The sequence below is a fragment of the Eucalyptus grandis genome, chromosome 1 (genome assembly GCF_016545825.1).
Source record: "Eucalyptus grandis isolate ANBG69807.140 chromosome 1, ASM1654582v1, whole genome shotgun sequence".
Lineage (NCBI taxonomy): Eukaryota > Viridiplantae > Streptophyta > Magnoliopsida > Myrtales > Myrtaceae > Eucalyptus > Eucalyptus grandis.
The window spans coordinates 10,708,664-10,724,663 of record NC_052612.1 but is presented as its reverse complement, the minus strand read 5'-3'; the positions used below and the strand labels follow the sequence as shown (position 1 = coordinate 10,724,663).

General features: G+C 37.8%; 1 long non-coding RNA gene across 2 annotated transcripts; it reads left to right on the top strand.

Moving 5' to 3' along the window:
• Positions 1-7,894: 7,894 nt before the first annotated feature.
• On the top strand, positions 7,895-11,574 carry LOC120292046. Of its 2 annotated transcripts, XR_005549752.1 has the most exons (3): positions 7,895-8,300; positions 8,382-9,175; positions 9,529-11,574. It is a non-coding gene; the product is annotated as an uncharacterized LOC120292046 (long non-coding RNA). The 2 variants fall into 2 exon arrangements; XR_005549751.1 differs by having other exon boundaries at positions 7,895-9,175.
• The last annotated feature ends 4,426 nt before the right edge of the window (positions 11,575-16,000 follow it).

Below are 16,000 nucleotides of genomic sequence, written 5' to 3'. Positions count from 1 at the left end.
GGTCTTCATTTGAGCTCTGAGAGATGACAACTACTAGATCTTTGCTTTGGCAAATGTGTTAACTTGCAATCTAAGACTTCATTGTCTAGTTGGCTGATTGACATTCAAGTTGCCAGGGACTAGGTGAGAAAAGAATGTTGAAATGTTGATTTTTTTTTCTGCCTCCTCTTTCTATTTCTGTCGTTTTCTTCGAACCCTAATTGCCTTCTTTTCTTTTCTTTTTCTCTTTCTTTTTTTTTCTTGGCCAGTCTCTGTTTTCTCTCTTTCTATCGTTCTACTCCTGTATATCCCCTTGCAATGGCATCAACTAAAGCAAGACCGAAGAAAGGACTTAAGCGAGACACCGGGGCTTGGTTCTAATGTTTTGCTCTCGATTATCATCTTTTCCCAAGCTCGGTTATTGCAACTTTAATCATAGCGATAAATCTTTTAGGGTATTACGTATTGATACAAGCTATATGTAGAGTGAGAATGAAGTCATCCTGCCCGGTGACTAGGAAATTGAGTGAGGTGGGAATACTTTGTTTCAAGTATGAAATTCAAACTTCCACATCCTATTGAGAGAGAGAGATGGAAGAACTCAAATAGGACAAATCAAAGTCTCTTTATTTTTATTTTTGGCTAAAGTAAATCGCAAGTGCCAAAATTTGGCACGTGTGGACACTTAAATGCCAAAACTTCCAAAATATATACTTAAAGTGCCACTTTTTTTTTAAAGTTGGGGCAATTAAGTGTCAATTAGGGGTGTCAACGGTTCGGTTCGGTTCATTTTTTTTTTAAAAACCAAGCCAAACTGACCTGTTAGGAAAAACTTCTGAATCAAAACGAACTAAACCGAAATTCTAGTTCGGTTCGATTCGGTTTTTCGGTTTTTAGTTTTCAGCTTTCGGTTTTTGTTTTTTGCATTTGTTTTTTATTTCATTTTTTCTGTTGTATATTATAAGAGTAATTTTCCCAGGCCTCAGTTCGGCGGTTTGGCTCGGTTTAGTTCGAATTTTTTCTTTTTTCTTTTTTTGGTCGTATATTTTCGAATCGGTCCAACCCCAATTTAATTAATGCCTTGCAAGATCAAGTTTTTCTAAAAGGTTCACATCTTCAGATGATTATTGCTTTCAAATTTGTGTAAGCATATCGGCAATAATTAAATATGAGCCCATTCAAAACTGATTGCAAGACATTGAACTTCGAAAAAACCAATGGCTTTACCCTAACCACGAGCACCAAGCAAAAATTAACCGACAAAAAGAGGAAGAGAAACTCCATTCCTAAAGATCATATGAAATGACCCATAACTTCAATAGGTCTAAGTACATATCCCAAACTGACAAAAATCTTCATATCTTAGAGAAAATTTTCCAAGCCAAGCATTGATGTCGCTCTAAGTAAGACAGTCATCGTACTTTCATTGGCTTGTTGAATATCTGGAATTCCGGTACTTCTTGATTTCCTCAACTGTCCTTCCTAGAATTCTATTAGCAATCAAAGACTACCTGATCATGAATGATATAATTTCGGCTCAACGATATTATCTTCGCAAAAAAAAAAATGAGAGGAAATCATCAACAATAAAAGAGAAGCGGAAAGGAAGCAATAGAACATAGTCTCACCTTTCTCCAACCAGATTGTATTCGAATTATAAGCATTTCCTCATATTCAAAGAAATCTAGCTTTGATTCTTCGCTTATCTCCTCCACAATAAACTTGGATGAACTAATCATTCAAAAACAGAAAAAAAAAAAAAGCAAACTTGGATGAACTTCACGTCTCACCATTGAGGAGATCAATTGGAATAGTAAAGTGTGACAAAGATAGTGAGATGGTGAAAATAAGATAATAAGATGACGGCTTGGACCATTTAAAAATAGAGCATTATAAGCGAGCACACATATTTTATACACATATTTCACCTTACTCTAAGTTTGTCAATCATCAAGAGAAATCGCTATTGAGTTCAGATCCATGGCTGTAGATGACAACTTTGCATTAAATTCACAATGAAAATGAGAATTGAAGTATCAATTGTAATTTTGAACGATATAAATATTTCATGCTTATTTTTTTCTCACTTGACTCGAAATTTTCAAGTTCTTCTAAGTCCTTCTCAATTGACTGTGAAAGTGGTGCGGATCATAGCCAATCTTGAGTACATAAAAGAGCCTCTACTATCATTGGGTTTAAGGAGCTACAAAATACATCAAGTACTCGACTTCCCATGTTGAATGTAAACTTTGATGCTACAGTGGAGATGGGCATGGCCAAAATATCTCGAGCAATGGAAGACAAGGTAGGATATATGGAAGAATTGACTTTCCACCAATTTAAGATATCAAAGGTGGAGCTATACCGTTCACATCCTTCTTTCAAATACTTATCTAATTCAAATTTTTTTCCACATATTTTTGTTCCATTTGGCTAAAATACATTGCAGTCATAATGTTCGCACCAACCACAGGAGACATTGACATTGAAATGTTCACTGTCCTTGTCTCCTTTAATCTCACATTGCTTTGAGGGCATGTACCGGTGCGATATTGCTCGAATAATAATGTCAGAGATTTTGTCACTCTATCTCACAAAGTTTCTGCTCAGTTACTTTCATACACTTGATTAATCATCCATTTCACATACTCCATCTTATGTTGAGGGTGAAGTATACATGCAATGAACCAATGTTAGATTTATGTTTTTTTTTTTTTTTTTTTTTTTTTGGTAAGGGTAAGAATATGTTAGATTTATGTTGTTCACATTGCCAAAATACTTATTGAACTTGATCTTCATTTTCTTGGCTATTTCTTGCAAACTCATGTCTTCATCTCTACAATATCTATCAATCATCATATAAATCCCATAGACATCTTTTGTCATATCATTGCAAGTGACGTAAGAAGAGCCCGATACTTTTAAAGCTGCACCATAGAACAACTTCAAGAAAGAAAGAAAGAAATCAATGAAGATAATCCCAATCATCATTAGTAGGCAACCCTTTCACCTTGGAAAGCTCTTCAGCAAATCTTCTATCATGAATATCTAATGAGATAAAAGCATTTCGAAACTTCAAGGTCACTTCCAACATCAAGTATGTTGAATTCCACCGAGTCTCCACATCCAAGCATACAAGATTATTAGAATCAATATTTTCTAGCAGAATGCACTCCTTAAACCATTGCAATCTCAAATGAGAAGATATCACATAACGTACAGCTAAGCATATTCTAACAAAGAATCATCTATATCTTTCAAAACTTCTCTCACAATCAAATTGAAAATATGAGCACAACATCTCACATGGAGTAACTCACCCGATAATATAGAGCATTCCAAGAGTTAATCTTTTTTTCAAGTATTGAACTTCCGAGTCATTAGAGCTAGCATTATTAACAGTAATAGAAAAAATGTCTTTGATCCCTCAACTAGTTAAGCATTTCTCAACCCCTTTTTTCCTATAATCTCAATCGAATGTCCTGGGATTTGACAAAAATTCAAAATTTTCTTTTGCAACTTCCAATCAGCGTCTATGAAGTGAGCAGTAAGACACATATAACTTAGAGTTTGACATGAAGTTTACATGTCAGTTGTAAGACAAACCCTTGGAGAAGTATTGGAAAGATATTTTTTTTTTCAATTTGCTTCTTTCCTCTAGTGATAACTTATAATAGTCCTCCCTTAATGTGTTTCTTGAAGGGATCAAAAACTTTGGCTAGATTCTACTCACAAATTTCTGAAATGCCTCAAGTTACACAAACTTGAAGAGTAGTTCACCAATATTAAACACCGCTGCTAGATCTTTTTGACTAGCATCTTGATCAAATTTTCAAAGACCGGCTGAAATAGAATTAACAACCCCAACAAGTTCATTCAAGGCACTTTTTTTTTTTTTTTCCTTTTCTCCACATTTGCATATGGATAATTCTTACATCTATCTAAATGATTATGCATCCCACTAGTCCCTTAGGCACTATAACAACCAATAATAGCCCCCACAATATAGACATTCGACTTTGTCTTGACTATTTTCTATCATTTTAAAGTGTTCCCATGCAACAGATCTTAGCCTCCTTCTATTTGTACCGCTAAATTCACTCATTAAAGATTCGCTCATTGTATATTTGACTTTGTAAATGTTGTTACTGCCTTAACAGGGAGATATATAAATGGGCATTATAACAATATTTCAGCAAATTTATCATATCGGCAAGATTAGCATTCAGAATATATGGCAAGTTGACAAAACGATTTTAAAAGGATTTCATCGAAGTCCATTAATCAACCAAAAGTATCAAAATTATGTCATTAGTAAAAGTTACAAACCTGAAATTTCTTCAGCAATGCAATAAGTTTGTGAAAGGAAGTCATTGCTTCTTTTCTTTTGTAGAATGTCCCCTTGCTCTTGATTTGATACATTTGTTAGTTCTATGGATATCCAAAAGGTAGAAACACGTCCACACTCTTTAGGAAAATTACATATCATATAAGAAACACATTAAAAGTTCATGGACAACGAATGCAAGAATTTTATACTACAAGTCAAAATCCTCAAATACTCAACTGGACAACACACAATGCACGAACAACCAATTCACATCAAAGTTACATTACCACAAAAGCTCGGCAAAAACAAACCATAAATTAATGAAAAGCAGCCTAGACATACCAAACACTAAATACTGGAAATGGTACAACATTGATTTCAAATTTCTCTAGAAGAATGCTATTTTTCACCCAAAGAGATAGTCAAATTTCTATACAAGAATGAACATGGTTAATACAACAATAACATAAACATAGCAGCCCCATTAGAGCTACGGAATTAAGTCATCTTATGTAAGGGTACAGCCAAACATGGAAGATTTGATATGAGCTAGTATTTCATCAGGACTTGCACAAAGTCCAAAGTCCAATGTTAATGTATTCTCCTATCCAACCACAGAAAGAACCAAGTGGGAAGATTTTGAAACAAGAGTAGCTGGAAATCTAATATAGCTTATTTTTAATAATACAAGTGGTCTCCATGGCTTGCCGGAATGTTTACTCAGCAATGAACGTGCAAAATGAAATCGTTTTACCCCTAAATTTATTAATTTTATTAAAAATAAATTAAAAACTAAAAAAAATAGGGATTTTCGCTTGCAGGCCCTCACTAGCGATCGCCAGAGTAGCCAACCACTACTCAGGGCCCAATGACCTCGGCCAACCCTTGCCCTAGCATCATTGGCTGATGATGGCAAGGCGGCAGCGGCAAGGGCTATGGAGGCCCTTGCCAAAGCAATGGCTTCCCCTTCTTCTTTTTTTCAACTTAGTTTTTTTAATTTATTTTCATTAATGTTTATATTAAAAATTAATTTACCAGGCTTATAGGGCCATGTGGATAGTTTTTTATAATAAAAAATTGCCACATGAATATTTTTTAAAAATAATTGCCATGTCGATAATTTTTTTAAAAAAATGCAACGTCGATAAAAAAAAAAAGGTCGCCAACAAATGCCATGTTAGCAGTTTGGTCAGAATTTCTCGCTATTGACACTTACATTTTCCATTTTTCTCCAATTAGCATTTAATTGTATCTCTTAAGTGTCCACTCGAACCGAATTTTGACAGTTACAATGGTTGGCACTCTTTTCTTTTAGGTTAATATCACGAAAAATCTCAAATTGGTATACCCGTGATAAATTTACCCCAAATGACAAAAAAAAAACTAAATAGGCCAAATTTATCGCAAACTAATTTTGGACCACCAAAAATCCCATACTGTTACATTTATAACAAATATATCTTCCGTTAAATTAGATTAATAGTATAAAAAACAACAAACCTATTGCAACTGCAACAAATGGAAAAGTATAATTCCAAATCGGTATACTAGCCAATTAATTTTTTTTTTTTTGGTAAGAAGTAAGTATATATATCGGTTAATTGTTACGTGTTATTCAACTCAATAATTTGATAGTAAATTTAACGGAAATTAATAAATTATCATAATTGTAATAATTTGGATAAAATTATTAAAGATATATTAATTTGAGGTTTTTGACAGTTAAAAATTAATTTGAAATAAATTTACCATAAATATATCAATTTGGAATTTTTTTGTGATATTAATATTTTTTCTTTATACAAAAAAAAGTTAATCGGAAAGTTCAAAAGCCTTCCTCCATTCTATGACGTGATGAGATTGAGGGCTGAAGACAGGAACATCATTGGAATATTTTTACAGAAAAATGAGAATAATGAGTCCCCATCTCATGGAAAGATTTTGTACTGGATCGGTGCATCCAGTCCAAAATCTTCGGGACCCCTTTTACAGTTGTACCGTTCCGGTACAAAATCTTTCCATGGGATAGGGACCCATTGATCGTCCCAGAGCGGTCGCGACCGCGACGGCAATCCAAAATCATTCCATGGGATGGGACCCATAGTACTCATCAATATGATATATTAACGATGTCCCTGACTTCACTCCTCACGGTGCCATGGATTTTACCTCCATCGTCTCCATCCTCGTTAATTTCATGCAAGTTAAATTCCAGGGGAAGTTGATTTCGCCCTTTGAAACCCACCCCGTCGCCACTGGCATCGCCATCTGTGGCCTGCTCCTGCATTTCTTATTGCTGCGTCTCGCTGATCAGGCACCACCATCTAGCGGCTGTGCTCCTCCTTGCGATGGAGCATCACACCTCCTCATCCACTTCGCCGGTTCGATGCGGGTGGCTTCGCTCGCGTGGTTGCTGCTCCACGAATCCTCCCACTCCGTCCTCTGGTTGTTGGTGCTGCTCCTGTTGCTTTCCCTGACTCTCTTGCGCAGCCTCATTCAAAAACTTTGGCTGTGGCTTTACCGCAGACTCATTCTCGTGATTATCCGTGCGGTGCACTCCCGTGTATGGCTTGGTGGAAGAGGGCAGCCACATCCGCCGTGCCCGGGATCTGCGTTTATTGCTGGAAAGTCTGAGCGCCCTAGTTGTTCAACAGACTGTTCCCTGCTTGGAAACTCTAATTTTAATCGTATGACTACTTTAAAGCAAATGATTAGTACTTAAGGAACCTAAGCTGGTTTTTATAAGATGCACTTGGGGCTTTCTTTCTCTTTATCAGAAGCCAAAGCCATAAGGAATCCCCAAGCCTTCGGCGTCAAATTATCTCCCGATCATAACAAAGGAGAGCAGGGAACAAGTAAAAACTACCTATGTATCTTTCCTATTCCTAGCCATGAACGGTGATGGACCTTGTAGTGACTAGATCTGTTTAAGCTAAGCTAAGTCCTCAAAAGAAGTTGGGATATATTGTTATTGAAGAGATTGAAGATGACCTCAACAATTGTTACAACGAGTAGAATGGTCTTTTCTAGTAGGCATATAGGGGGTAGTAATTGTTCTTGAGGTTATAGCTTCTGACCTCTTTGAAAGCATTGCTGAATGTTGCAGATTTCCTTCTTTTTTTCTGGTGAATCTCTTTGTAGCTTTCTGTTTGGCCAGTGGATGGATTTGTGTCATTTTACATTTTTTGCTGGTGTGCTATGGTTTTGCTCATTTATCCATATGAACTTGGATAAACTGACGCCTTGGAGACGCAAGCACAGCTAAAATTTCAAAAGCTTTGATCTAACACTAACATCATTGAGTGATCCAAATCAAAATGAAAGATGCCAGCTTTTTCCATCTCTCTTGCATATACACCATTACTGCTTACTAGCTATTTAGATGATAATATGATTGTAGTTTGTCATTGCAGAATGTGGGAGTGGTTACATCATATAATCTTTATTTTACCTCTTGAGAGGTGACAACTAGATCTTTGCTGTGGCAAATGCGTTAACTTGCAATTTAAGACTACGCCGTCTCGCTGGCTCATTGACATTCAAGTTGCTGGGGCCAAGTTGAGAAAAGAATACTGAAATGTAGATTATTTTTCAGGAGGCTTTATTTCAAGATAACTGAATTTTGGTTGACTACAGATGTTAGAACCGAAATTTTCCCACCCTGCATGTGCTAAGAATTTACAGTTCATGTATGCAAAGCTAGATAGATAGTATGCAGATGCTCGAGACAAGTCTGTACAAACTACACACATTTGATGTTCGTATCTGAGGAAATAATTAGACCAGCAAGCTTCTTGACAAGTTGATTCATAATCAAATCATGCATCCCAATGTTAGTACTTTGAAATATGACAGAGCACACAAGTCTTGCACTTCAAAAATATGATATTTATCTGCTTTTTCTGCAGAGAACAATGATCTTGGACGTCGACTGTAGCGGTGAGTCCAATTGACTTGCATAAGAACGTGACTTGAAACATCAGACAGAAAGGTAGGTTCTCCTGACTCCTGAATTTTTTTCTTCTTGGTAAGTGCCTCCCCAACACTACAACTGCATGCACTTCACTTGCAGCTTTTAGAGACCAGCATTGCACATCTTTTCTTGAGTACCTCCAATTTTCAGCAATAGCAGGGTCTTCAGGTACTTCCACTATTCCAGCAATCTGTATTAAACACTGTTTGGTATTAGCACATTTTCTGTTGATTATTACTTATTGTGGAGATGAGTCTATATATATGATATTAAAAAGGAACGTGGCAATTCAACACTTCACATGGCAGCATCTAGTATTCAATTTTGGCTAAAGTATGTTTAGCAAGAGAGCACTACTGCAATATGAGCGCACCATGATAAAATGCATTGGATATGAGTAATCAATGGGCGACGGCATTCATCGCAGTCATAAGCACCCACATTTGTGTTCCTTATCTTCTTGCAAAGGGCACAATAGTACCACTCACTGGTATCATCTTTGATGAACGAAACGTGAATTGTGAGTTGATGGAAGTTAATGACTATCTTTTACTGTAGTGGAAGGCAATCTGTGCACACAACTGCAATAGCCAAACCTGCAAAATTTACCACAGACATTGCATATTAGCATGGTTAGGTAGATTTAAAACAAGAAAGAGTATATGATTGTGGAGGTGATGTTTCAAAGTGGGCCTTTCAAAAGTGCATTGAGTGTTGAAGTTGTTGTCACTTCCGTGCAGTGAAAGACAGAGTGTCGACACTCTTCATGATGTATGTCAACAGTGCTCCTCCTGATACAAGAAGAAAAAGGATGTGCAGGGTGAGCAGATCAGAGATTCAAGTTGTTGCTAGAATTGTTGCTTCACTCAGAGATTCAAGTTGCCGGGGCCAAGGTGAGAAAAGAACACTAAAATATATTTTTCATTTTTGGGAGGCTTTATTCCAATATAACCGAATTTGGTAAACTGCAGATGTTAGAACCGAACTTCTCCCATCTTCATGTGCCGGAAAAGATTTTACAGTTCATGAATGCAAAGTCATATATATAATATGCAAAAGCTTGAGACTAGTCTGTACAAACTACACACATCTGATTCATTTTTTGAGGAAATAATAAGACCGGCAAGCTTCCTGGCAAGTTGATTCATAATCAAATTATGCATCCCTATGTTAGTAATCCAACTCATAACATAGGGTAAACAAGTCTTACATTCAAAGTTATGATATTTATCTGCTTTTGCTGCAGAAGATAACAATTTCAGATGTCAAGTGTTAGCAGTGATTCCATTGACTTGCATAAGAGCATAAGTTGAAACATCAAACAGAAAGGTGGTCTCCTGCCTCCCCATTTCTTTTCTTCTGGATAAGCGTGCCTCCCCAAATCTGCAATTACATGCACTTCGTTTGCAGCTTTTTGAGACCAGCACTGCATGTCTGTTTTTTTAGTATTGTTCATTTGTGGGTTCGCTCTGTCCTTTTTTTCCTGCAGAATTGCAATTTTTCCATCTAGTTCAGCAATAGCGGGGGGTATTCAGGTACTTCCATTACTTAAAAAATTTTGGTATTACCATATTTTCTGTTAATTATAACTTATTGTGGAGGGAGTCTATATATGATGTTAAAAAAAGAAAAAGGAACAGGGCTATTCACCAAATCACGTAGCTGCATCGTGTATCTGTTTGTTGGCTAAAGCCAGAGCACTTCTGTGATGAAAGCATACCGTGGGTAAAACACATTTGATATGAGTAATCAATGCGCAAGGGCATTCATTTCAGATGGAAGCACCCAGATTCAGGTCTTTTTCTCTCAAAGGTTACAGTAGTACTTACCATCATCGTCTTTGATGAACGTAGCATAGAGTGTGAGTTGACAGAGGTGATGGCGATCTTTCATTGTTGGTGGTAACCGTGGAAAGCAATCATGATAGACATTAAGATTGCAGTGCACAAGAACGTGAAAGTCAAATGTGCAAAATTTGCCAGACACTGCATAGGAAGCATGGTTCAGTAGATCTTTGTGGAGGTGACGTTTCAAAGTGGGCTTTCCAGAAGTGCATGGAATGTTGGAGTCTAACTCACATTCTGCGCAGTGAAAGAAAGCTTCAACGCTCTTCACGACATGCGTCAGTGAGCTTTCTTCCTGATATGGGAAGCAGTGGATGTGCAGGGCGAATGGGTTGTTGCATAACTGAGGGCAATTCAGCACATGATTTATGGAGCAGAAAAGAGCAGCACTGCTCGAGGCAGTGATGCTCTAAACCTATTGAAATATTCATGACAAGCCTTGAGCGCACCATCCTTCCTATGACCCAGCTCCAGCGGCAGCAGATGATTGTGAATTGGAGAAAGAAAAGGCAATCCAGACAAGCATAGAACTCACCTAGCATGTTCCATCAAGCTTCGCACTAATCTGTTTCATCCTTCTTGTGGAAGGACACCAGTAAAGGCTGATGGGCGAAATGGTAAAAAAACAAGCCTTTCTCACCCTTCAGATCTTGTGAACGTAGAGTTATAGCTGCGCAGTCCATGTCAAGGCTGAAATTGCATTAGCTGCAGCAGGAAACCATATCGCAGGCATTACATTGGAGGTCTACAGATTGATTGAAAGCAAGAGAGATGGTGATCATTGAAAGACAGGCATTGCTTATTTGGTGTAGATTTGGCACAGCTCTTGTGAATGAAGAATATGCACTGTGTAGCATCCATAGACCTCCTTGCAGGCTTTGCATTCGATTCTACTTTTCATCCCAAGATGCTAATGAGCAAAATGTTGGATGGTCACATACTCAGAATCTTCATCAGGCTTAGTTGTGACTAGGCAGACAGCAATATTGGACCGTGCTGTAATGCTCAACAATCCGAATGGCAAGAAGGAAAGCCTCGTCACATGCATGGCAACCATGACGATCCTCCTTCTCATCTGCCTACTAGGCATTCAAGCGGGGGCAGCAGGTGAAACGGGTGTTCTCGGGTGAAGAGCATGCTAAATTCAGCTTGACTAGTGAAAGAAGATTCGACACGATTCCCAGCAGTAGGGCTGCGCCGCGGATCTGAGACCAGCACGCAAGACATTCCAAGCAAGTGCAGCCTTCTTTGCGAATCAATACATGACCAGCAAGGCAATGGAGTTATAGTTGCTGAGTGACATCAACAAGAAGCAAATGGGGTGAAATGAATCGTACCCAACTACCGTATTATTTGGTGTTGCATTTCAGTGCTAATTTGTACCATTTTTTTTTAATTATCTATGCATTAAGGCAATAGTTAATAAAACTAAAATGAAATCTCAGCAAGAGTTTTGAGCAGATCTAGCTTTCGTTCCTGAGGAAGCTCCCAGGAAAAGCTTCGTCAATCAAATAGTTCCTTCCTGATGCGAGAACAGGGTTGTTGCATAACTGAGGGCAATTCAGTCAATAATTTTTTGTCAAAATTAGTCTGAAAGATTGAATTAGCACTAGGTCAAAAGTTTAAGATTAGATTGTCAGAATTATAAGGTTTATGATTAGATTGACACTAATGCAATAAATTTAGAACTTTTATGACATTTTTCCCATTAAAAAAGTCCTTGATCTGGCCAACTGTTTTTGGGGTCATCCTGGGCACGTTTCTCATATGTTTTGATTGTGTTATTTGATAGTTCGAGTTATGCTATAAGGAATACATTTCTTTTGGTGAGCATTACATTTATCTCCTCTAATTGCTTGAAAGCAAGAGAGAGAGGGTGATCATGGAGAGACGGGTGTTTATCTCTGTGGGGGATTCGGTGCAACTTTTGTGGAGAAAGAATATGCACGCATGGCCTCCATGGAATTTGTTGTTGTTACATTTCGGTATCGAGTTTTTTTTTTTTTAACAGTTTCGGTATCGAGTTAATAACTTTATAAAGCGTGTTAGTTACAACGCGTGATTAATGGAGTCATCTAATCGTAGTCAAAGTTTGTAAACACAAAGTCCCAATGGCTGAAGAATGCAAACCCGATTAACGAGACGATTATCTTGAGAGACTCGATTGTGAGATTGCCCTTACGAATTACATTTAATCCCCGGTGGGCTCTATACTCTCTCAAGTCTGTAATCGGCTTTAAAGCGCTATTAGCCAGGAGAAGGGGGAGGGGGGCCTGGGCAACATCAAGTCAAGTGAGAGAATCATCTTATGAACATTTTCCTCTTTTTGGTCGTCAAAAGGGCTTTTAATTCTTCATTCAAACCATCAAGCCATGTCCTGTGAATCGACCTACGCATTGTCAAAAGCCTAAAATCTGCTGCACTAATCTCTCTGTTGAAGACTGGAATCTATGGGATGGTGGCACCCCCTCCTTGGGAAGCTAACTCCAATCAGTGGTCATTAAATCCGGATCGAAATGTCAAACGTTCGATCGTGTCCTCTCTTTTCCGCAGATCCTTCCCCGCGTGTGCGTGATCATGGTCATCTGCTGGCTTTTCCCACCATGTCAAACGGCTTCTGTGTGGTGTGAAACGAGTGAACTTTCCTCGTTGTAGGAGCCTCTCTCTCTCTCCCTCTCTTCGTCTTCGGTTTCGAGGCATGGAAAGCGATCGGGTGTTAAAAGGTGGATTCCGTGTTGTTAAAAACTTGACTTCTCCGGCGGTTGAAACGAGTGAGCTTTTCTTTTTCTTTGTGTTCTTCTTGGCCAGATTCTGTTCTCCCTTTCTTCCTGCTCTTGTAATTTCCCTTGCAATGAAGCAAGACTGGAGAAAGGGCTAAAACGAGACGCTCGGGATTGGACTTGGACTTGGACTTGGGCTTGGGCTTAATGTTTTGCTCTCATTTATTATTTTTCGCTAGCCCTTTATTGCAACTTTAATCATGGAGATAAATCTTTTAGGCTATTGGGTGCTGATGGATACCATGCGGATTGCAGAGCGAGGATAAGGTCACGGGGAAAAAAAGTAGGACAGATCAAGGACTTTTTTTAATGGGAAAAATGTCGGAAAATTCCTAAACCTACTATATTAGTGTCAATCTAATCCTAAATATTTTAATTGTGTCAATTTAGTTTAAATTTTTTTTACTAATACAAATTCAGTCATTTCAACTAACTTTAACCAGAATTTACTGATATGGATGTTAATTGTCATACGTGACAATGGCCAATGTTGACATGGCGATTTCTAATTATATTTTTAATGATTTTCAATTTTTTTTATTAATTTCTCTTTTTTTTTCTTTTTTTTTAAACTCATTTCTTTTTCCTTTTACCGGTGACCGACCACCGGCCATAACCAAATGAGCTAGCCTCTCCTAGGCAAGGGTTGTTGTTGCCCACCAGTGAGGCTCGACCTAGCTAGGCCAAGGAGGGCAAGCCCTAATGATGAGGCCAATCCACCTAGCCATTGCCTATGGACAATAGTTAGTCATCGACAAAAGCAAGAAGAAAGGGAAAAAAAAAAAAAAAAGAAAAATATTATAAAAAATAAAATAAAAAATCGAAAAATATTAAAATATTATTACAAATTTTCAATGTTCATCAATATCAATAATATCATGCCAAACTAACTAAGAGAATTGAATCGATATAATTATAAAGTTCATGACTAAATTAGCATCAATGTAATAAAAAATAAACAATAAAAAAATAAAGTTTAGGACTTTACTTTTTTTCCTTTTTATATATAACCAAATAAAAAATAAATCAGACATTTCAAGGCTTTCGTCCACTCCAGGGGTGAGGGTAAGGACATCATTTGATATTTGATTTTTCATGGAAAGTGGCACAGGACATCAGTTTTTTTTTTCTTTGGGTATGAGCACGGGACATCAATTTGAATACTTTTTTTCTTTTGGATGCTTTCGGATTCAATCTGATTTGAGTACTCATCCTTTTCATTTTGAGTACTCACGTCTGCGTGGTGAGGAATGAAAAGACGGGGACTTTCATTTTATTCTCTTTCTTTTCGGGTCCGACCCTGCTCCAACCTCCCACCACCCACCACCCAAAATGTAGATCCTCTTTCTTTTCAGGTCCAAACCTGCTTCAACCTCAGGGTCGGGTCCGACCCTGCTTCAACCTCGGACCACCCAAAATGTAGAGTATTCAAATTGACCCAAAAGATTGATTTAAAAAAAAAAAATTGACCCAAAAGAAAAGAGTATAAAATGACAGTCTCAGTCTTTCCATACCTCTCCTCGCCATACGCCATGGATCTTACCTCCATCGTCTCTATCCTTGTCAGCTTCATCCAAGTGGAATACCAGGGGAAAGTTGATTTCACCCTTTGCAACCCATCCTGTCACCACCTGTGTCGCCATCTGCAGCCCCCTCCTGCATTTCTCTTTGGGGAATGTCGCTAGTCAGGCACCACCGCCTTGCGGGCGTGCTCCTCCTTGTGATGGAGCAACGCACCTCCTCTTCCACTTCACTGGTTTGACATCGGTGTTTTCGCTCGCATGGTTGCTCCTTCACGTCTCCTTCCACTCCCTCCTCTGGCTTGTGCTGTTCCTGTTGCTTTCCGTGCGTTTGTTGCACGGCCCCGTTCAAAAACTTTGGCTGTGTTTTACCGCAAACTTGTTCTCATGATTATCCATGCAGTGTGCTCCCGTTTCAGTAGAAACAAATCCCTCATTCTGTAGGCCAATTCAGTTTACTCGTCTGATCCTATAAATATGTCACAAAAATTCACAGCAAAATACATCACTTATGATGTTAGATTATGTTAAAGGATACCATTGTAGAAACATTCTAGAAATACAATTTAGATTAATTGGAGAAAGCTCTACCAGATACAGGCCTGAGTTGAAAAATCGCTGGGAGCAGGTAGGAAGTTTCAACTTAACAGAGCAATGTTCACTTTACAATCAATTGAGTTGGCTAAGCGAAATAAAAATTGTTCAACTTTATTTGCGGGAGTACCCGATACATTTTTAAAAACACCATATGACAATATTTACACGTTTTTTAAGGTTTTAAGAAATTAGTAAAGCAAAAAGGGGAGAGAATGTCACCCCAAACACACCTAAGATTTACATAACGCAGAATGCCCCCAAAAGTCGTTTATCTGACCCACAGAATGAAGTGAGAACTAAGTTAAAGCAAAGCTTACTGTGACATAAATTGGTAGATGACTAATGTAGGTATACCAAGAATGTGTCAAAATGGGTACACTAAATTATGTGACATGAATTAAATTGGTGATGACAGGAGTAGATTCAAATCACAAGATGGTGACTTATTCATATATCCAATGTTAACATCATTTAGTATGATGGTAATTGTATAACTTTAGTAATCTAGAATTATTCTTGACAACAATGGAACACCAGTAAATTTTCTAGAAAGGATCGGGCCCTATTTCCTTTCTATTGAATTTAAGGTACACGATAAAAACAGATCATAGGAATTTAAAAGCTTGTCTTAGCTTGTCTAGGCAGATAAGAAGCACTGTCCAAAGTAAAGCGCTAAAAAAGTTCGATTCCTTTTACCAAACCCAAGCCGGAAGACATATTAATTGTAAGCATGTGCTGCAAATTCTTCATAGAACTCCATATAAAAAAATCTTCAACAACAAATGAAATATATCATCTTGCATTGACATAGAAGTAGATTGAATTCGTGCAATCACCAGTTCCTTATACAACATTATTGGAGTGTCAGCTTTCAGCTTCATGCAATTTTGAGTCAATTTTCCAACATGTATAAAATCAGGGTCCGTTTGCTCCCGTGAAAACTTGTTAGTGAAAACTGGAAAGTACTACCAGCAAAC